Raw genomic sequence first — 7,115 nt, forward strand, 5'->3', positions numbered from 1 at the left:
CAGGGGTTGACAAGCTCAAGTTTACTAGGCAGTATACTGGCTGTTGACTCCAACAAATGATGAATCCAAGATCTCCAGGCCAAACGGTGGATTGTTTGCTCACAGACAGTTGTAGGCAGCACAACAGTATCCCAATCCACAGAAGAGTTTCTCTTTTCCAATATATTTATGTCCATAAATATATTGGAAGCTGGCTACACCCCTAGGGAAACTCCCTTTCAATAAATTGGCTGCTCAAAACATATACATCAATTCCATCATGGGAATAACCCACATCACAATTGCTTAAACCACACAAAATTGTGGTCAAGCCAAGTTGACACACAGCTCCAACTATCACACCTTCTGAGGGCAAACTGTGCCTCCTTAGGTTTATCCTGGAACTTGAATAAGCATAGCCATGATGTTGAAGGTCAGAAAGAACTCAACTGGTGTCTGAACTTATGGAAAGACTACATAAGAACTTAGGGAGTTAAGGTCCCCACTGCAGACCATAGCCTGCTACAAACCCAAGTACTTTAGAAATTAAGCTCTAATGCAGTACTTACTCTTACGTATCCAGTAATGTCTTAGTTCCTGTGAATGTAAGGCAGTAAATTACCTGCGTGGTCTCTAGCCCCTGAGACCCGATATTTACCAGAGGATGGTTTGCAGGGGAAGGAGAGGGAAAAGACAATGAACAAAGGAATAAATAAAAAATAATTCCAAAGAATGTTTGCGCTGTTAAGAAAATGGAACAGGTGATATAATGGAGTTGCTATCAACTCATGGTGACCCAGTATGTGTTAAAGTAGAACTGTGCTCCACAGGGTTTTCAATGGCTAATATTTTGGAAGTAGAGCACCACGTCTTTCTTCCAATGGTGTCTCTGGGTGAACTCCAACGGTCAATCTTTTCTCCTTGGGTGGTTCAAACAGCTAATTAAAGGCTTGGCAGGTTGAGTGTACCCAAGGTACCTCAAAAGAAAGGCCTGATGAACTACTTTTGAAAAATCAGCTGTTGAAAACCCTATGGAGCACAGTTCTACTCTGACACACATGGGATTGAGACAGGCAGAAGATGACAGGACCCAAAAGGCTAACTAAAAACACAAGCTGCAAACTTAACTGCTGTAGCTAAAGACTAACTTACATCTTGAACACACAGGGTACAAAATAACCAAGAAACCCATCCAGTTCCATACTCCCTATCTTGCAAGAACTTTTGCAGATGTCTACGGAAAGCCTAAACATCTCAGCTCACCAAGTATGCACACTTTGGTGTGAGATGACCACTATATGACCTTTCTGGGGTGGCTGTATTGAGGCAAGGCTATGGACCAGGAATAGAACACCAATGCACAGGACAGTGCATGCCTGACATCCCATAAAAAATCATGTCAAGTACCCTAGCTGACTTTGCAACTCATGTCAAGTATCCCAGCAACCCCTGCAACCTCTGCGTGTGCACCCAATTTCCAAAGTGTCATCCCTTTCTAGGAAAAAAAGTCAGCCATTATAAACCCTGTGGAACACAATTCTACTCTGACATAATGGGCTTGCCATGAGTTTGTGTCACTCAATAACAACTGTTACTGGTTTATTTGCAAAGGAGCTAATTACAAAGGGGTGGGTGGGTGTAGAAGAAGCAAGAAGAGTAGTAACAGAACTCTGGACAAGTAGCAGCAGGATTGTCACCACTTCTGGGCATCAAGAAACAAGGTAGGGAGAGGTTATTGGAGCGTGAAAGGAGAGATAACAAGATACATTGAGAGAAGCAACGGCCCTCCATCTAGAGACACAAGCATCCAAGGTGGCCTTGCAGTAAGAGAAGCAGACTCTAACTCTGCTCTCCTCCTTTCTTCCAACAGCCTGCAGATACTCTCCCTTGGTGGAGTTAAGCCAGAAGCCAGAGGAAAAGAAAATCCTTTATACAACCCATAAAGATAGATCTTTTGGGACAAAGAGCAGGATGGAGAATGTCTCTGGGTGGTGCACATAAATTGAAGGCAGAGCATAATATATATGGCTACTGCTTAGAGTAGTCTTGAATAATCCATGAGACAAGGCATTCAAAATGTTTAGTCTCAAATCTATTTTCTTCTTTAAAATAATGTGAAACAAGAATGGCAAAAGTTAATATTTGTGAAACCCACATAGGATTGGTAACATATTTTCGATAGTGTCTGAAAGCTTGCAATGTTTTCTAATATTGAAAAGTGCTTAGCATGGTGTCTGGAGCATATATGTCAGAATATATGCTATTTACAAGGATGATAACAACAATAACCCAACATAAGCATTTCACGGGCATCTGCCTCTAGATCCATTTTTCTTCTCTCCTTACAGTATCTGTTTTGACATGCTTCATTGATAGTTTAACTTCCCTCCACCAGTGTTTATGTTCTTCTGAGAATTATTTCCAGACTACTTCTATATCCCAAGTTCCAAACTTTTCATTTAAACTGCCTAGTAGATCCTGCTATATAACTATTTTATAGGCACACAAAAGTCTACTCCTCCTCTCCCCTAACCTGCTTTTTCTCCCATGTTCCTTCTCTTTTTAATCAAAATAATTCTGAAACCACCCACTTATTGTCATCATCCCTTCCAACACCCCAAAACCAAATTACTGACACATATTTCCTGAGTTTATCCATCCTACTGGTCACCCTGCATCCAATTTTACCCCTTCGCCCAGCAGATAGAAGGATCTTTTTAGAAAGCGTATCAAATCAGGTCATTCTCTGCTTAAAACCCTTTCCTGGATTCATTTTGAGCATCTACATTTTAAATAATCTACCCTCATGACCCTTGTGCACATTAAGTTTTGAAAGCCACTGATGGAGGAAATACTCACTCTCAGCTAGACCACTGAAATAGTCAGCAAATGATTTTTTACACCCATCTTTCTCTCTCTAATTATTATTATTACTAATATTATTATTGTTATTAGTAGTAGTAGTACAAGCTTTAGTGTGACATGGAGGTATTCATGGCTCAGTAAACGGATTTTCCCCTTCCATGCAGGAGACCTAGGTTTGATTCCTGGCCAGTACACCTCATATGCAAATACCACCTATCTGTCAGTGCAGGCTTGGGTACTGCTATGATGCTGAATAGATTTCAGCAGAGCTTCCAAACTAAGAAGGACCAGGAAGAAAGGCCTGATAATCTACTTCCATAATCAGCCAGTGAAAACCCTATTTAAATCAGATCACAATGATCCAATCTACAACCAAGTGATGTCACAGGACTGGATAGTATATTGTTCTGTTGTACATGGGGTTGCCACGAACCAGGGGTCAACTCACTGGTCACCAGCAACAGCAACAATGCTGTCAAACATATCTGAATTCAAATCCCAAATCTGGGTTTTACTGACATGGAGTAACACACTTAATCTCTCTTCATCTGAAAATTAAGAATAACACCTACTTCATTTATTTGATGTAAATATTAAAAGGAAAATATCAATGTGATAACTTGCATATTGTCTGGCACACAAAATCAGCTCAATAAGTACTATATTATGGTTGTTGATTTTTTTAAATTATTATATTCCTCCTTCTTTATTTCTCAAAACTTTTTATTGTGATTTGGGTGAAAGTTTAGAGAGCAAATTTGTTTTCCATTCAACAGTTTATAAACATTTCATTTATCATTTGCTCTCTAAAGTTAATTTTCATTAGCTTAATCTATGTATAAAATCCTTAGCCTAGCACTGACCTAATTCCCATCATTTCTTCCTTCCCAACCTTATTTCCTATTTCTTCGTACGTCTCCATACTGCTCCTATACATGATGACATCTTCTCTTGGCCACCTCTTCACTCCATGTGCCACAATCCCAACCATTCCATAGCCAGCTGAAAGGCTAGCCTCTCCATGCAGTCTTTGTAGATGCCTCAGTAGACATAGTCTCTCCTTCCTCTGAATTTCTATAAAATTTTCTGTCTATGATATTATCTACCTTATCTATATATGAATATTTTTCTTCTATCAGACTGTATGTCATTTACAGGGAAATGATATTTTAATCATCATGTGTTTTCCAAATTCTTACCCCAAATGTTTACCACTCAATAAATACCTCTTGATTTATTAAGTGAAGATTTGGAAAAAAAAAAAACAGCACTAAAAATATAATTTGCTTTTCCCTACCTTTCATCTCAGGAATTCTAGCAAGTTCTAAAAAGATATTGACTAAAAATCAAGCATTACAACAGAACACAAAAACCTTATACCCTCTAACACGTTTAATGCAAAGATTTTTAAAAAAAATAATTCTCAATGCTGAAACAGTAAAGTGATTTGCTCCTATTTATACAGTGCTGACAAAAGAATAAAATCAGTGTATTTGTGGACTAAAATTTGGTACAGTGAAACCTGTGAGAGTCAGAAATCAACAAGACTGCCTTGTTTTCCAAAGTCTCTCAAGTTTTCTGCCTTTGGCAGAGTGCATTTTTCTATCACTCATTTCAGTTGAAAAATATTTTGAGTTGTCTTTGACAGGTTTCTACCTTGCACAGTTTCCATCTTTTGCAGGTTTTACATATATGTATCAGAGCCTGAAGAAAGGTATATGCCATATGATGCAACAAATACTATGTTTAGGAATTCAAATAAAGTAAATCATCACAGTGTTATTTATGATAGAGGAAAACATAACTGAAAACAATGTAAACAATGATCAATAGTTGAACTGTTAAAAAGCAATTCCTTCATTCCATACGGGAGCTCTGGTGGTGTAGTGCCTAAGGCATTTGCCTGCTAACTAGAAGGCTGGCAGTTCAAACCCACCAGCCACTCCTCAGAAGGAAGCTTGGGCAATCTACTTCCATAGTGATACTGCCTCGGAAACCCAAGAAGGGGTCGCTGTGAGTTGAATCTGACTCCATGGCAGTGAGTTTGGTTTGGTTTACTCCATACATTCTTATAATTTGCCTACTCTATGCCTTACACTGCAGGCACTGCATGTTTTTGATACTATTGTCGACCATCAAGTTGATTCAGATAAATGCTGGCAGATAAAACATTCACAAGATTGGCTCTTATGTCACCATTAAGAATTTTCATTTCAAAGAGGATTTAAAGATATGAGAGGTGTTGACATTATAATGTCAAGAGAAAATAAAAGAGATCACAAATTCCCTGTTGTCCTAGTTTCTTAGTGGTTCTGTGACAGAAACATTACAAGTGGGTTCTTTTCACAACCAGAATTTATTTTCTCAGTGGCTCTAAGGGAGGGCTTTGTCTCTCTCCAGGCTCTGGGATAAGGTCTTTGTCTCTTTTCAGCTTCTGTTCCTTGGTTCCTTGATGAGCTTCAAGTGGCATGAATCTTCCCTCTTTTCATATTTCCTCCTTTGGGCCTAATTTGCTTTTTTATACCTCAAAGGTGATTAGCTTGAAACATATCTTAAACTGATATGATCTCATTAACATAGTAAAGAAAGTGCTTTTCTCACATGGGATTATATACATAGATTTAGGGGTTTAAGATTCAGAACACATATATTGGGGGGTCACAATTAGATCAATAGCACCTATATAGCCATAATCCAACTCAGTACTTGTGTTGACTTTAAAAGTATTTTGCGTAGGAAAAAAGTAGAAAGAAGTACAGCAAAATGGTAAGAGTGATGAGCTTGTCTCCAAATGTAATATAAATATGTATTTAATTTTTCTATATAAGTATATATGAATTTTAATGAGAAATAAAGAGATGTTATCAAACTAATAGTGAATAACAGAAGGAAAAGTGTTACTGATATTCAGGGATGAGTATAGGGAGGCCATAGAAGAAACATGAGGTTCAGGAGATTTGGGCACTGCCCTCAGTGGCTAGGCTAATTTTTTCTTTCACTGCAAGAAAAACCATCCCAACTGTTTGCATCTGAAGCATTTGCTACAATAACTTAACACTTTCAAACTTTTGTGACTTTCAGATCTTCATGAAACAACAATGTTCTCTGTACACACTAGAATCATACACACACACACATAAACATACACATGAATGTGTAGACAGAGATTCCCAGATTTTAAAATTTAGGATGGTAGTTGAAAACTCAAACCTGCCACTCCAACTCATCAGTGTATCTAGGAAAAAATCCTGACATCTGCATTTTTAAAGCATTTCCAGATGATTCTCTTATTGGTGGTTAGTTCACTGGATATTGACAATCACGGGACCAGAAAATTATGATGTAACAGATTTTACAGGTGGTGTTCTCATGCCTTTCTAAAACCCCCCATTGAAAAGAAAGGATGAATGGACTTCCAGCAAGATGGTGGAATACGCAGAAAAGCTGGACAGACCCTCTGTAACAAAGCAATGAGAAATCAATTAAAACTGATACAGATTATGATCCTGAAACTCTGAGCTTTGAACAATAGGATAAAGAAATGGATTAAATACCAACTAGTATTGAATGAAAACAGTGAGTAAGACGACAAACAGAACTGTGGAATACTGGCTACCCTGAGGGAACAGCCATTTTGAACATATCCCAATAGCAACCTAAGAATCAGCTCTACTCACTAAAGACTGCATGGGCAAGGGCTGCATTGGTGCCTGATGACCAGAAAGGAAAACAGCGAAGGAGACAAACGGACCTGTGGACTACAGCAGTTGTCCTGAGGTTGCAGCCATTTTGAAATATTCCAAAGTGGCAGATGAAACCATTTTGAACACATTCAAGTGGTATTCTTTCTAGATGCAATATAGGAGTTGGTTCCACTTGCTGCAGACAGAACAGGTGGCTGCACTGGAGGCTGATGACTGGAGAGTTGCGATATTCCCCTTGTTACTCTTATACCTCACACACTCTTGGTGAACAGAGGGGTGGCCATCCACTGCCTCCACCCACCTTCTTAACCAGCAGAAATTCCATCCCAGTCTGTGCCCTGACAGAGCCTTAGTGCCATACCCTGCCCCCCACAGTAATGTTTTTGTTTGTTTTAAAGTTATTCTTTTTATCTTTCCTTTTTTTTCCCTCTTTCTCTTTCCTGTCCCTAGTTCATGTTTTTTTTTTTTTTTTTCTTTTGCATTTTCCTGGTTCCTTTTTATTTTCTTGTTTTGGGTTCTTCCCATCTCTTGCTATTCCTTCTGCAGTCTTCCCATTTTTTCTTTACT

This window comes from Orycteropus afer, unplaced genomic scaffold, assembly GCF_000298275.1.
Source record: "Orycteropus afer afer isolate SDZICR_OR568_19922 unplaced genomic scaffold, OryAfe1.0 scaffold00180, whole genome shotgun sequence".
Classification (NCBI taxonomy): domain Eukaryota; kingdom Metazoa; phylum Chordata; class Mammalia; order Tubulidentata; family Orycteropodidae; genus Orycteropus; species Orycteropus afer.